The following is a 16,698-nucleotide window of genomic DNA, read 5'->3' on the forward strand; positions in this document are numbered from 1 at the left end:
GCCATTTATTAAACAGTTATGTGTGTTAAATATTGTAGTACTGTGATTGTGCGTGAGTGTGTTGGGGGGGATGAACTCTGAACACCTAGGTTTGCTAGAATGCAGGTAGGTCCTCTTTGCTACCTCTCTCTTTCATAGAATCTCATATCACAGGTATTTCAAAGGGCGTCATGCTCTAACGATAAAATACACCCCCACGCAGTGGGTCAGAGCGAGGCCTAGGAGCCACTTAAGTCTTGAGTTTTCATTCCAGTGAAAACAACTTTGAATTTAAATACTCTCCTAAAGCATCAGCAAACCCAAACATTGTATCCCTGTGCAAGTTAGTGCCTGAGAGTGAAACCTACGAGAGTGAAACCTACTAGAGAATGACTCCAAAGGAAAGGGAGTCTCTTTTCACCCTCCAAGCTGACTGAAATGCAAAAGGGTGTTAGATGTTGAAAAGTAAATGTGATGCTCACAATTCTTTTCATTTTATACCAAAGGTTAAGGAAATCTGGAGCCTGGTACACCACTGCACCTGGTACATCAGGTCCAAGCTGGTGGAATGATACCGATTTCCATGGAGTTACAAGGCTTGATTTGCCGCTGTGGTTCTTAAAAATATAGGGCTTCATTCTGATCTCACATTGGCTTTACACAGGCGACTCTGAACTCTGCTGGCTTTGGTGGAGTTACTCCTGATTTACACTGGTGTAAACTGAGAGGTGAGCTAAGCCCGTGACATCTGACAGAGTCTCTTTGAGGACCACGATCCTAAAATATTACAGCTCCCCAGACTGGTCGCACTGTTGCCAAGAAGTGGGCTAGACAGACAGATGCAGATTAGCCACCAGCCTGACAAAGACACTAGAGAACCTATACTCCTTCTGACTCCAAGAGGAAGCTCTTGTACTCACCTAAATGTCACATCAGATAAGTGCTGTGCAGCTCTGCTACATGCTATCTGAACTGTCAAGGAGGTTTGAATGTTTTGCTGTGAATAATATGACAAACCAATACCAATAGCTGAATCCACAATTATTCTCAATACACTGGAGACTGTCACAGCAGCAGAGACAGGAAGACGGCAACAATAGGTTGAGAATGTTACGCAAACACTGGCGAAAGATCTCATCTCCTGTTCCCCAAGCACAGCATTTAAGTTTCTGAGCTGCTTCATTTCAATTATACTGACTGCCTGCGCTCTGTTAAAAGGAGCAGGAGGAGACTACAGGCAGCACGGCTTGGAGATAGAGACACCGTCTCAAGGGAGACACTTCAGGGCTGAGAACTGAGCTGATATTTGCTCTTTCAATGTCACCATCTAGGGTAGGGGTCTCAAACTCAAATGACCACGAGGGCCACATGAGGGCTAGTTCATTGGCCCGAGGGCTGCATCACTGACACACACACCCCTCGCTGCCCCCGACCCTGCCCCCACTCCACCCCTTCCATGAGGCCCCGCCTCTTCCCACCCCTTCCCTGCCCCCATTCCAACCCCTTCCCTGAAGTCCCCACCCCAACTCCACCCCCTCCCTGCCCCAGAGGGTGTATGAGGGGTGTGGCAGGGACTCAGGGCAGGGAGTTGAGGTGCAGCAAGGGGTTGGGGTGCCGGCAGGGGCTCAGGGTGCAGAAGGGGTGTGGGATGCAGCAGGGGGCTCGGGGCAAGGGGTTGGGGTGTGGGGAGCAGCAAGGGGCTCATGGCAGGGGGTTGGGTGCAGGAGGGGGTTGAGGTTCAGGCAGGGGGCTCAGGGCAGGGAGTTGGGGTGCAGGAGGGGTGTGGGATGCAGCAGGGGGCTCAGGGCAGGAAGTTGGGGTGCAGAAGGGGTGTGGGATGCAGCAGGGGGCTCATGGCAGGGGGTTGGGGTGCAGGAGGGGTGTGGGATGCAGCAGGGGGCTCAGGGCAGGGAGTTGGGGTGCAGAAGGGGTGTGGGATGCAGCAGGGGGCTCAGGGCACGGGGTTGGGGGGTGAGGGGGAAGAAGGGCTTCGGGCTCCAGGGTGGCAGCAGCGCACGCCGGGGCCAGGGCAGGCTGCCAGCCCCGGCCCCGGCCCTGCTCCACTCCGGGAAGTAGCTGGACCCATGTCCCTGCGGCCCCTGGGGGAGCGGGGACACAGGGCTCCGTGAGCTGCTTGCCGTACCTCCAGGTACCTCCCCTGAAGCTCCCATTGGCCGCGGTTCCCTGTTCCCAGCCAATGGGAGCTGCGGGGGGGGCGGGCAGTGCCTAGAAGCCAGGGCAACACACAGACGGAGCCCTCTGCTCCCCCCCCACCACAGGGACATGAGGTCAGCTCCTTCAGGGAGCGGCATGGGGCTCGAAAGGGGCAATCCTGCGGCTGTAGTTTTCCCACCCCTGGCCTGGAGATAGGCTGGGGGGCCGCAGGAAATAGCCCCACGGGCCACGTGTTTGAGACCCCTGATCTAGGGCCTGTGGAAAGATATGAGGGTGTGGTTGAGCAGATGTGGAATCCCGATCCAGCATTCATGGGACACCTGATGGCAGGAAGGAGGCCTCAGCATGGAGCCTGTAGCTACATGCCCCGTAATCACCACAAGGATTGTGCTGAAGATCACATCTCCTTCTGGGTGGCCATTCTCCATCCCTTCACTGTGTACGCTTCTTGGGGTATGTCCATATTGCAATCAGGGGGTGCAGTTGCAACTCATGCAGACATATCCAAGCTAGCTTTCATCCAGCTAGCTTGGGGACTGCAGCAGTGAAGCTGCAGCAGCACATGCTTCAGTGTGCACTGTACAAACCCACCCAGAAGCCTGGCTAATTACTCATGGGGCTAACCTGCACTGAACCACCAGTACCTGAGCTAGCTCCATTAAAGCTAGCTTGAGTATGTCTACATAAGCTCCAGTCACACATAGCTCAGTCTTCACGGTTGATGATACCAGGGATATTCACAAACCTGAGCCATTTTTTTAGGTGACAAGCCTGAGGAACTCTCCCAGATTGAGGTGTCATTAGAGGAGGTTTTGGAACAAACTGATAAACTAAACAGTAATAAGTCACCAGGCCCAGATGTTATTCACCCAAGAGTTCTGAAGGAATTCAAATGCGAAATTGAAGGACTACTAACTGTAACCGATCACTTAAATCAGCTTCTGTACTAAATGACAGGAGGATAGCTAATGTGATGCCAATTTTTAAAAAGGGCTCTTACAGGCCGGTAAGCCTGACTTCAGTACCAGGCAAACTGGGTGAAACTATAGTAAAAAAACAAAATCGCCAGACACGTAGATGAACATAATTTATTGGGGAGTAGTCAACATGGTTTTTGTAAAGGGAAATCATGCCTCACCAATCTACTAGAATTCTTTGGGGTGGGGGTGGGGTCAACAAGCATGTGGATAAGGGGGACCCAGTGTCAATAGTGTATTTAGATTTTCAGAAAGCCTTCGACAAGGTCCCTTACTAAAGGCTCTTAAGCAAAGTAAGAAGTCTTGGGCTAAGAGGGAATGTTCTTTTGTGGATTGGTAACTGGTTAAAAGATAGGAAACAAAGGGTAGGGATAAATGGTCAGTTTTCAGAATGGAGAAAGGTAAATAGTGGTGTCCCTCAGGGGGCTGCACTGGGTCCAGTCCTATTCAACATACTCATAAATTATCTGGAAAAAGAGGTAAACAGTGAGGTGGCAAAAACTGCAAATGATACAAAACTACTCAAGATAGGCAAGTCCCAGGCAGACTGTGAAGAGCTACAAAAGGTTCTCTCAAAACTGGGTGACTGGGCAACAAAATGGCAGATGAAATTCAAATGCTGATAAATGCAAAGCAATGCACATTGGAAAACATAATCCCAACTATATATATAAGATGATGGGGTCTAAATTAGCTGCTACCACTTAAAGATCTTGGAATCATTGTGAATAGTTCTTTGAAAACATTCACTCAATGTGCAGCAGCGGTCAAAAAAGTGAACAGAATGCTGGAAATCATTAAGAAAGGGATAGGTAATAGGACAGAAAATATCATGTTGCCTCTATATAAATCCATGGTACGCCTGCATCTTGAATACTGTGTGCAGATGTGGTTGCCCCATCTGAAAAAAGATCTATTGGAATTGGAAAAGGTTCAGAAAAGGTCAACAAAAATGATTAGGGGTATGGAACGGCTTCCGTATGAGGAGAGATTAATAAGACTGGGACTTTGCAGCTTGGAAAAGAGACGACTAAGGGGAGATATGATAGAGGTCTATAAAATCATGACTGGTGTGGAGAAAGTAAATAAAGAAGTGTTATTTACTCCTTCTCATAACACAAGAACTAGGGGACACCATATGAAATAAATAAGCAGCAGGTTTAAAACAAACAAAAAGAAGTTTTTTTCACACAACGCATGGTCAACCTGTGGAACTCCTTGCCAGCGGATGTTGTGAAGGCTAAGACTATAATAGAGTTAAAAAAAGAACTAGATAAATTCATGGAGGATAGGTCTATCAATGGCTATTAGCCAGGATGCGCAGGGATGGTGTCCCTAGCCTCTGTTTGCCAGAAGCTGGGAATGGGCGACAGAGGATGGATCACTTGATGATTCCCTGTTCTGTTCATTCCCTCTAGGGCACCTGGCACTGTCCACTGTCAGAAGACAGGATACTAGGCTAGATGGACCTTTGGTCTTACCCAGTATGGCCATTCTTATGTAGAAATCTCGAGTCAGGGAGCGGGTGCACATGTGGTGCTGCACACCAGCTGCTCAGTGTGGACAGTTTCACCTACTGTCTGATCCAAAGCTCAGTGTACTCTCTGGATCACGACTCAATGCTTAATTTTACTGAGACTGCGTGTAGCATCTGATCGCTTGCTCCAGAGGGCAATGACTAAGCATCTTATTAGTCATCTAGTAAAGACTCGGGTTTATTTCAGCCTAGGGCTAAAGTCAATGGAGTTACATCAGGGCTGAGTTAGCCCCTGCAGCCTTAATATCCCACTTACCCTAAACAGGAGTAGTGTCTTTGCTTTGTTATTTAAAGAGAAACTCACTTTTTCAATGCAATGCACCTGCAAGGGGGATGGGAGACTCAATTGATTCACCTTGGTGAAATGTTCAGAAAAGAACTGGACTGTAGGCCTGCCTTACAGTGCCAACACACCCTGTTACATATGCCTTTAACAGAGATGCAAAAAGTAGCATTTTAAATATCTGAACTTGGAGCTTCCTGACAATACAACAGGAACAAAAATCACATTTTTCTAGAACATGGCAAGAAGCTTATGGAGAAACATAATATGACCAAATTGTAGGGGCGGGGAGGGAAGGGAGAAGAGAATAATTATGAATATTTCCTTCAACCTTTTTTGTCCTGTTGCTACACGCACAAAAAGTTGGCAGGATACAATGTATTTTAAATAAACACATGCTGTGTCCTGAAATGTTCCAGACAAGCGAATGTCCTGTAAACCTTGAAATGAATCACGATCATCAAAATCAGCTGCTTCAGCTCATCTAAAAATATATATAATTTAATTCATGTGCTTTTTTTTGGGTAGTTGCATGGAATGTTCAGGATGAATTTCAGCCAAGGTGAACCTAGTGCAAAGGGCTTGATTCGTGGGCCGATAGACATCAGTGGCAAAAGCCCCAAGGCGAGCAGAATCAGGCCTCGTTAGTTATGTCCTCACTGCAAATAGAAGTGAGTTTTTACATCAAGGTAGCTTTCTTGATGTAAAGAAACAAGGCATTGTCGTTTTTATCTTGATGCAGCTATTCAAGGTCAACTCTCTGCCCACCACCTGGGGTTGACCTCCGCTAGTTATATGGAGGTGAAACTACCCATACCTTTTCTCTCTCAGAATTTTACACTGAGAAACCAAGCTTGATGTTAAATGCACCTTTTTTGCAGTGAAGGCATAGCCAATGAGCAAAGCGTGAAACACACCGTTGGGCAGATTTTCAGAAAAGCAACACGACAGATTTCTCAGTGCTCAACACACATAATGGGGCCAGATTTCCAAGCGCTCAGCACCCAGTGGGCACTCAACTTGCTGAGCTCCCCTGGAACTCTGGCCATTTCTTTTGGTGCCTAAATAGGAGCAGAGTCTTGTTTGAAACTAGGATGCCTTTTGTGAGTGCTAAGCACTTGGAAATCTGGTCCTCCTACTAAAGATTTCCATGCTTTACAGCATGATCCTGTAAAAATAAAGCCTCTCCTTGCGGTTGCTACCCTCACAGAAAGCTGTGCAGCTCAGCTCAGCAATATCTGTAGATAGGAAGGCCTTCTATATGCGGATCTGAAAGCTATGAGCTTAGACAGAGTATTATTTTATGATTATCCTGCCCCGCACAGTATTGAGTTACCAGCCTGTGCTTTCAAACAACCCCAATTTATACCACATTTTAGCTGCAAAGGCTTTAAAACATTCTGAAAACAGGGACTCTGGTGCCAACATTATTTCCCCTTTGCACAAGGCCTGACAGCTGAGGTTTCTAGATTAAATATATATATTCTGGTTAAACCTGACATTTGCTGGCCTCCCATCAAGTTGAATCAAGTCTCTCGACAGCTACCAGAAAACCCGACAAAATCCCGACAAGCCCTATTTCCTCCAGGATTACATGGCTGGAAAATGTCATGCAGGGGAAAAGATGCTTTGGGTGTGGAAAGAGGGAAAAGATTGTATTGGTAAATGGGAATTAACTGAAACTTTGTGAGGAGAGAAGAGACCTTTGCTACAATGGGCAGTTCATGTCGCTCATTCTGAATTTATATGCACACAGTTTTAATGCAAAGACAGCAGACTATGAATATTTAACTTCCTGCCTGGTTTTAACCCCATTACCAGCCCCCGGAGATTGTTATTTGCTGTCTTATCATGCCAAATGTAATTTTCTGATGTTGCTAAACAGGAGGACAGAACAGCATTTGCAAGGAAATATTCCACAGCTAGCAGCAGGGCAAGGGTAAATCTGTAGGTGCCTCAGAGCAGGGGCAGAAGGAAAAGAAATGACAGTCTGATTTTTAGAGGAGGTGGGCACCACACCTCTGGAAATTCTGCCTCTTAGGACAGAGAGGGATGCAAATTATCCCTTGTCCCTGTGTGGCTGGGGAGCCTCAGCGGATATAGCAAGATTTATTGGACTGCTTGATTCACCCTGGGATTTGTCTAATGAGAGACTCAGAGCTGCAATTCCTACAAAAGAAAAACAATCCACTTCACATAGCAAACGCTGACCCTTTCCTGATCTTCCTAATCCCCATGCTGTGTTCCTCATTCCCACCCAGTCATAACTACTGTTGCTCTCCACAAGTCAAAGTCATTTTATTTTTCACTAGATCAAATATGCAAGTTTCACTTTCATATCTTTCAGCCTCATTAATCATGTTTGCGAGGCACCCAGCCTTGTGGTATTTAGGCCACCTCTATAAATATAATTTAAGGAGCTTGGGCCAGATCTTCAACTGGGGTAAGTTAACATAGATCCATCGACTTCACCCCTTTATACCAACTGAGGATCTGGGCCTCTTCCTTCAAGGATTGGCCTGGACTGCAAAAGGCTGATACTGTCTGGCTAGAAGCACCCTCTGAGAATTTATATACAATGCAACCTTAGCTTTGAAGCCATTAAAAAGCAACCACTGAGAGAAAATTACCACCCTGGCCTGACCCACGTATTTCTTTTTGAGAACACTGGTGCTCTTAAAGATTCATCTCAGGTTGCACCTTAGAAGCTATGCTCATGTGTGAAAGAAGCTGCTCCCTTGCACTCATATACACACACGCCAATAACCCAATGACCTCTAGTGAGCGTGGAATTGTCTCTCAGCTGCCAGAGACATACTTCAAAAGTGTCTTGTACTTACAGTTTTTGAGAGGCAGCAGTGGGTCCCAAGGAAGACTTGCTCTTTATTCAGAATGCTCTGCAATTTTAACACAAGAAAGTCCAGACACCTAGCTCCTGCAGGAGCAGCTCTGAATCTCTCTTCCCCTCCCTTGTTCCTCTGTCTCATTTCTCTCAACAGCCATTCTCTCTCTCTGTGCGTTGGTCTCCCTCCTTCTCCCTGGAGGTTGCAGCCTTTGTTGAGAGGAAAGAAGCAGACTAGGTTTCCAGGGGGAGAAATAAAATCAACTGGCTGCATAAATCCAACTGACCTAATCACTTTCCTACAAAAGATGAAAGACTATTAGAGTCAGAGGAATCCCCATCTGGTGTGGTGACCTGTATTTTTCTCAGTGCCCAGAGTCAGAGAGAGAGAGAGAGAGAGAGAGAGTGTGTGTGTGTGTACACGTACTGGATTATGAGAGCTATGCTAAGCCTTTTATGGCTCCCCATGCTAGCACAGGATGTTTTGTAAGAGGGTCTCTGTCTGAACTTGCAGGGAAAACAAAAACAGGGAAAGGGAGGCAGAAGGAAGGACTAAAATGGGAAAGATGAAAAGCAGGAGATGTTTCAGTAAGACACAGAGGGCCAAAAGGTAGCCCTGGAGAGACAAATGTAACTCCCTTGACTTGTGGAGAGTTTTGCCTGCTTGAGCCAGGACTGAATTTAGCTCAAGGTCTCAGTGAGCATTTCATTAGGCAGCTGCTCAGCCCACACCCTAGATCCTTTAGGGGCAGGGGAGAGAGATGCAAATGATCTCTTGTGCCTGTTTGGCTAGAGTCAGAGCCCCGGAGGATGAGGCAAGATTTAATAGACTGCTGGATTCACCTGAAACCACCTTCACCAAAGGAGGACATTCCATGAGAGAAGTAGAGCGCATCATGGAATGGGCCACCCTAATCCCCCAAAAGAGCCTGCTTCAATACAGAAAAGAAAAAACCCACTGACCGCACACCCTTAGCTGTCACCTACCACCCCACATTAGAACCCATACAGGGCATCATCGAACAGTTACAACCCATTCTCCATGGGGACCACATCCTGAAAGAAATCTTCCCCAAACCCTCTCTTTTGGCCTTCAAACAATCCTGTAGCATCGCTAAGCTCATCATCAGAAGCTAGCTCCCCACCAACTCAAAGCAGCACCAGGCTGCCATAACAGATGCAAAACCTGCAGTGCATATCTCCACTGCTGTGATGGTCAATACTCCCACCCCACCCCCACCCCACCTTCAAAGACCCAAGGGTCCTACACATGCCCATCACAACATGTGGTGTACCTTGTCCAGTGCATCAAATGCCACAACAACAACGTGGGTGAAACTAGACAATCACCAGACTCTCAAATGAACTCACACAGAAAAATGATAAAAGACAAAAACACCCTATCTCCTATGGCTGATCACTTTTTAAAAAAAGAACACTCTACAGCTGACCTCTCGGTCTTCGTCCTCAAAGGAAACCTGCACAACACCTTCAGAAGAAGAGCCTGGGATCTTAAATTCATAACTCTGCTAGACACCAAAAATCAGGGGCTCAATAGAGACACTGGTTTTATGTCTCATTACAACACTCTGTAACCCACTAACTTGCCTTTGTCCTATGGCTGCAGAGGTGTTAATTGCCCACTTCATTTTGAACAATTTCTTGCAACATGCGTTAACTCCTGAGGCTTAACCATCTGTTCCATCTTGTATTCAGCTGTGACACTTTCTGATTAACTTTCCCAGCCCTGAAGAAGAGCTCTGTGGAGCTCAAAAGCTTGTCTCTTCCACCAACAGAAGTTGGATCAGTAAAAGATGTTCCTCAACCAACCTTGTATCTCAAAGTATATCCCAGCAGCTACTTCCCAAAGTTATATTTGCATAATGGCCTAGAGCAGTTTTTTCCTGGTGCCAACATCACCATCTACTGAGGAGCTCCCTACACTATGACACTCTCTCTAATTCAGTCTCTTTACCGCTTATTTTTGCTGACTCTCTCCATATTGAATTGCATACATTCACATATGCCTGGGAAAATGGTTGATGATCCCACTGGATATCACTTCCTAAATCTGGGAGCTCCTTGAGATACGGGATGCGTCCTAAAACAGCACATGCACATCTGTGTATAGCCACCCAGGCTTGGATATTTAGTAGGGTTTGAACCTGCATGCTTCAGATCTAAAAGCATGAGCATCTATCACTTGACCTAAAGATCTCAGCCCTGTAATGTCCCCCTGTAGTATTATCTGATCTGTAGTGCCTAAATACATTTAAAAATCTGGCCCCAGGTGCCTTGCCTATCATCACACAAGGAGCGTGTGGCAGAGCTGGAAACGAAACTTCAAAATCCGACTCCAGGGTCCTCACCCAGGACCATCCTTCCTCTCTGACCTGATTACTATGTGAAACCAAGCGCTAGATCATCCAAAACTGGGCCCAGGCTAGTTCTAACCTTAGTCCACGTTTGCAGAAAGCTAGCAAACCTTTCAGAGGGTCTGACCTTAACTTTCAGTGCTGTCAGGAACCAAGCAAGGTTAATTATTACAGGTGTTTCATGCAGTTCTACATAAAAACTCTATTTTTAAAGCAAACCAGGCCATAGAAAATAAAGAAATCAACAGCAAGATGACTAAAATGACTCCACATGGAAGTAAATTCCCATCCCCTACCAGCTATTTATATCTCCGATTAGCTTTCCAGTGGGAGGATTTAATTTGCATTTAAATAGAAACCTGAGGAACATGGCCAATCTAATGTTAAAATGCTAATTACAAATGCATTTGCCTCTTTAAAAATTAAAAAGAATGTCAACGTGCATTTTAACGGGGGCTTATTAGAGGTTTGGTTTTATTAGACACTTAGTATTTATAAGTTATTATTATTTAACAGACTGTTTACCGCTCAATCCAGACAGCTGAAAACCTAGACACCAAGGAATTTGCAAGATCTGAGCTGACTGCTATGGAGGTGGTAACATCACCATGAAAAGTCTTCTCAGGCCATGAAACACCTGGTTGAGTAGAATATAAATTATAAGGTAAGGGAGAGGAACTGTGGAAAGGGAATCTGATGTGCCCCAAAATGAAACAGCCACTATGGATAAATAAGTGAAAAGAGGCAAGTGAGCTCCAGCCAGCCATCAAGGCACCTAAGCACTTGCATAATTTAAGCATGTGAGTAGTCCCAATGGAACTAGTCTCACACACAAAGTCACACACGTCTTTTTGTGGGTCAGGATCTAGGAGGTTTGCCACTGTTTTCAAAGCAGGATCTGGACCTGTAAGGAGAGAGGGTTGGAAAAAAGTTCACAGAAACCTTTTTCCCCACAAAAATGGTTTTTTGATTAAATTGAAGATTTTTCACCAAGACTTCCATTTTCGTAATAAAAAAGTTGTTTTTGTCAAAAAAAAGTAAAACACCCAGTACTTAGATGGGAAGCTCTCTGGGTCAGTGGCCATTGTTTTGTTCTGTCTGTACAGCACCTAGCACCATGGGGTCCTGGCCCATGACTGGGAATCCAAGGCACTAATACAATACAAATAAAATAAATAATAATGATATTGAAAAATGAAAGCATAGTCACCAGCATTACAATAGCAACTGCCACAAGCTCCAGTCCTGAATTCAGAGCCACTTCTGCACTCTTAACTCATTGTGGATTTGGATAGGCACAAGGGTCCAACGGCAGGATCGGGGCCCACGGTTTGCACCTGCCTGCGCAATACAATCCCAGTGATTCGGAGATTGAGCATGGACTTCAAAGCTGTCAGCTTCCCCACAAACAGGTTGAAGAGCACCTGGACTTCAAAGTCAACAGCAGGAATAGAAAACCCAAGGACCTAGTGCTCCAAGCCACCTGAACTAAAAAATCATCTCTGTTAGCTGTAGGAGTATTAGATTGTATAGCCTCTCTGGTGGCTGCAACCACTAGAGGAGGACAATGATTATATATGCTTCAGAAGGTCGGAAGGCCTATTCAGTAGAAGGCAATGGTTAGACACACACACACACACACACCCCAATTATTTCATCCTACATGTAAGTGTTGTCATCAGAGGAGGACCCGAACCAACCCCCCAGATCTGAACATGCCCAAACTTTGAGGAGAGACCTGAGTGGGGTCAGAATCTGAATCTAAATTTCACTACTGACCCCTGTGTTTCTACTAGGATACTCTGAAACCTTGGATTCAAACTCCCTGAGTGTTCCAATTTGGTGGCTTAGACTCCTACTTCTAATGATGATCATTTCTCTTCTTATGTGTCTGTACAGTGCCTATCACTATGCATTACATACATTAAGATGCTTTTAGACTCTGGAGCCTGTGGCATGAAAAATGAAAATGGAGAGAGTTGGTCAAAAAATTTCAAAAAGTGAAATTCCAGTGAATATTTGTTGTAGAGTTTTTGTCTTAAAAACAAAAAAAATTGTTTGGTGAAAACGTTTGACTCATTTTTCAGCAGCTCTAAAACGGAGATTGCTGTGCTCCCTAGCAGACATTTGTTCACCTCAGAAAAACATGGGTGGATGGTCAACAGCAGGGACCCAACCGGAGATCTCTGGGTTAGAACAGCTCAGAAAAATGTCAATGACACCATTTGCCACTGGAAAATGCAGCTCCCCCATCATATTCAAAACACTTAGTGGAGTCCTGTAAATTCCTCCGAATTTTTGTTTCAGGGAAAAAACGGGGGGGGAGGGGGGGAAACAACATTCAAACAAAGCTAAACAACTAGGGAATTAAAACATTTTGCTTTTTCATTTTGAAATGTCTTCATTTCAAATTTCTCTCTCTCACACATGGAACAGAACATCTAATCAAAAGCCATTGAAATCAAATTTTGAAAAAAACACAACCATTCAGGTTTCATTCCAATGCACAACGAAGCCAAATTCTGAAATCTCAAAATCCATCACAGACTGGAGCTGTTGTCCTCCAGCCAGTGCATGAGTTGTTATGCCTAACTGAAGAGATCCACCTCTCTTAGCCAAGGCTGTCGCAGGCTCATCAACCTCCAGATGGTCCAGCCATCGCTAGAAGGGTGCGGAGTGCCCCAGCAAGCTGGCATGGGTTATATTACTGAGCAACATAAAATAGGTTGAGCCAGCCAGTACTAGGGGAGTCTAATGGGAAGACCCAGAACTGGGACTCAGGAGACTGGGGTCTATTCCAGACTTTGCCGATAACTTTGTGTGATCTTGGATAAGATACCGTCTTTCTGTTCCCCTCCCACCTTTGGTCTATTTTAAACTGTAAGCTCTTTGGAGAAGGGACTGTCTCTTATTATGTGTATGCACAGTGCCTAGCACCATGTGACCTGATCTTAGCTGGGGTCTGTAGGTCCTACAGTAATATGAATACTAACAGGATACCAGAGATGTTGCAGGGTAGATCATGGATGTATCAACAAAGATGCATGTGTGGAAGCTTGCACAGTCTCTCTCCTCATGGTTTCATTCTAGCTAATTCTAATAAAATCATTCATAAGTGCTAATGCTATTAGCCCATCAGCATCTAATTCACCCCACTTTTTAAAACATAACATTACTATCTTTCATTTGCCTGGCAATCATTTCTTAAACGAGTAATTCAGTGAGACTTACCTTCCCAGGGAGAATAAACTGCATCACAATAACATCTGCAAAAGACAAAAGAAGTGAAAGATCAAGACTATGGAAGAAAGAGGGTTTGTTCTAGATAGAGAAATGTGTTGCAGAGATAGGTAGATCAGCTCGGCCACAAAATCCAACGTGTTCATTGCATGACTGATGACTTCCCTGCTGTCTGAGCCAGACCTGACAAGCTGGAAAATAACTGTCTGTCTCTTAAGAGCCAAGCTTACATAACACGCTACAGAGATTCCAGAGTCTTCATATACAAAGGTAGGAGTTGGTTTACCCTAGCAGTTGTTTTTTAAATGGTAAAAAAGCCACAGCAGTGTGCATAGTTGCTAAACCTCCTTCCACCTCCACCATCTCACTGGCTGCTGGGGGCCTGCTCTGTAATGAAAGGGAGGGACACAGAGACAGACAACAACTGCCATGGAAACAAACTCACCAAACAGATTTGGAAGTCAGACTGTTCCATTAGATGAGTGGGAGAGAGAGAGAGAGAGGTTTGTCTAGCAACTTGTTATGTTGAAATATGGTCAGAGCAGAGGACAATGTCAAGTACAACTACAGAACAAGCAGGACAAAATCCACCCATGGATTGACTCCAGCTGGTGTCCTCATTTTCATGGATAGTCTTAGCATTGCCCTGGCATGGGGGCAGATGCAGAGGGATCTCAAGATGCTTAAGGTAGCTTGTGGGTTGGGAACGGCCCAGTCAAACTCTGGCCTGCCCTGGCAAACAGGGACCAGGTAGCAAAAATTTCTTGCCTCTCTGAAAACGAGGCAGGAGGACTTAAATTTAAAAAACAAACAACAAAACCTGTAAAGATTTTCTGCAAGTCAACATCTGTTTCCATGGGAACGGCAGCAGTAGAATTGTCGGGACTCTTGTAAATTACACAAATAGGCTGAACGCTACAAATTTCAGGTTCCCTCCCATAGCACCTGCAGCCTTTTAAGATTCAACCGGCTCTTAATATATGCAGTTTGTCAAAGAGGAGGCCATTTTTTCCTCCTGCTGCTCTTTCCTAGAGATATTAAATCATCTGGAGGAAACTAACTGGCCTCTAGCTTGCTTCTTGCTTGCCTATATAAACCCGCCCCTGGAAATTTCCACTACTTGCATCCGACGAAGTGGGTATTCACCCACGAAAGCTCATGCTGCAAAACGTCTGTTAGTCTATAAGGTGCCTCAGGATTCTTTGCTGCTTCTAACTGGCCTCATGGATCTTTTAACTTGTGGCATCAGACCAGATACTGTTTTTGCATGTATGCTTTATGCAGCAAATAAAGGGTTAATTTCCCAGCATTCATTAACTAATACACTATGAGCCAGATTAATCCCTTGGATCATTCTGCTAAAGCTTCTGCAGCGGCCCCTCTGCTAGTGATGGATCCCTTGGCTGAGCTGCAGTGATGAGACCAGGCGGAGGGTAATGGAAGAGAACAAATGGCTCACTCCACACTCCCCAGACTCTAATGGTGGCTCAGCAGCCCAACAGATAGGAATCTTCGTCAGAGCAGGAGATCTGAAGTCTATTCAGCAGCGTGGGATTATTTGCAGGGTAAAAGAGGCATAGCACATTAGCCAAGTATGTTTTTGTGCCACTCTGGTTGACCCACGCAGGATCGCCACCTGCTACTGCTCAAAGCCAGCAAAATTAGCCCTTTCATTTACATGGTAGAGGCCTATATTGTGGAGTTAGAACTGCTGGATCCATTCCTCACTGACAATCTCTCTCATAGATCTGGCAGTCTGGCATTTAATTAATTCTCCCTCTTGCAGGGCCCTCAGCTAGTTCTGCCACAAGTAGTCACCTCAATCCTCGGAAACTTGAGCTGAGAGCTTCGGGATCTCTCAAGGGGAGAAGTATCAGAGGGGTAGCCGTGTTAGTCTGGATCTGTAAAAGCAGCAAAGAGTTCTGTGGCACCAAATAGACTAACAGACATATTGGAGCATGAGCTTTCGCAGTGTATTCACCCACGAAAGCTCATGCTCCAATACGTCTGTTAGTCTATAAGGTGCCACAGGATTCTTTGCTGCTTTTCAAGGGGAGAAGTTCACCAGCTGCACCTGACCCTCTGACAAACAGAGGGAGGCATCATTTCAGCAGAGGCAGCCTCTAAGAAAAGATAGTGGCTGGAAAAATACATACGTGAGAGCAACATGCAAAATTAGCCAGTTAGTAGCATTTCATCATTATCAGCAAAAGACGCTAAGCTGCATAACAAGCCAGCCTATATAAATGGGATGAAAAATAAGCCATCGGCCTTTCTGTTAAAAAAAAAAAAGTAAGTCCATGTTTATTTACAGCTGGGAAAATGTTTATTCTTATGGAGAAAGCTTACTTGGGACCTAGGAGGAATCAAAATAGCTGATCTCTACTCAGGATTACCATTGTGATAAATGGAAGCCCATGGAAATAAACCAGTGGTTTGCCATTGTCATGAGCTCCTTACTCTCTGAGTTCACTAATACTGTCCTGTATGTAAAGAAGGCAAAGATGATTTCCTACGTAGTCCAGTAAAGGAGGCAGTGCAGTTAGGAAAGCAGATCATAAATCAGGTCTTCTACATGATGTTCCCAGCTCAGAGAGTGAGAAAGAGCAAGCGAGTTTGTCTAATGGTTTGAGCAAGTCAAATCGGAGTCAGGACTCCTAGATTCTATTCCTAGCTTGGGGGAGGAAGAGGAGAGAGTACAGGGGTCCAGAGGTTAGAGCAGGTGGCTTAGGAATCAGATGTCATGGGCTCTATTCCCTGACCAGGAAGAGGAATGTGCTCCGGTGGTTAGATCAGGGGAATGAGAGTTGAGACTTATGGATTCCGTTCCTTGCTCAGCCACCGTCTTATTGTGAGCTCTCCGGGCAAGCCACCTAAACTCTGTGTATTGGTTTGGAAATCCGTAAAATGGGCACATCATTTACTCACCTCACAAGGGGAGTGTTAGAATTTATGAAAATACTTTGGGGAACTTAAGCTGAGGCTTAAAGACAGCAAGTGTGTTAATCACTAAACAGGTGTACCCCATTTAGTTTGCATGCCAGCGGGGCAGAACCCTGTACTGGTAGGCGAGCACCTGCATTAGGAAGTCCATTCATTCTCTAGCTCCACAATTGGGTGGATGAAAAGTTAGGTCACAAGCCTCTAGGATCTAGGCACTTTTGCATGTATCTGAAGCCTTGCGAAACAACAGGAGCAACTAGTGGATTGGGCAGAGCTGTGTTCACAACAGGGGCGGCTCTAGGTATTTTGCCACCCCAATCACGGCAGGCAGGCTGCCTTCGGCGGCT

The 16,698-nt window shown here is 45.5% G+C and overlaps 1 protein-coding gene across 3 annotated transcripts in view; it reads right to left on the reverse strand.

Moving 5' to 3' along the window:
- KLHDC8A (kelch domain containing 8A) overlaps positions 1–13,883 on the reverse strand; it is a 36,658-nt gene extending 22,775 nt beyond the window's left edge. The window contains exons 1-2 of one of the 3 annotated variants that reach the window (XM_045017214.1): positions 13,854–13,883; positions 13,400–13,434 (exon numbers count right to left, since the gene is read on the reverse strand). The gene's annotated coding sequence lies outside the window, so the exon portion shown is untranslated. Of the gene's footprint in view, positions 1–7,791; positions 8,198–13,399; positions 13,435–13,694; positions 13,786–13,853 lie in introns of those variants that run through there. The other 2 variants (XM_045017213.1, XM_045017212.1) reach the window with 2 other exon arrangements.
- Positions 13,884–16,698: the final 2,815 nt, after the last annotated feature.

Source organism: Mauremys mutica, chromosome 4 (assembly GCF_020497125.1).
Source record: "Mauremys mutica isolate MM-2020 ecotype Southern chromosome 4, ASM2049712v1, whole genome shotgun sequence".
NCBI lineage: Eukaryota > Metazoa > Chordata > Testudines > Geoemydidae > Mauremys > Mauremys mutica.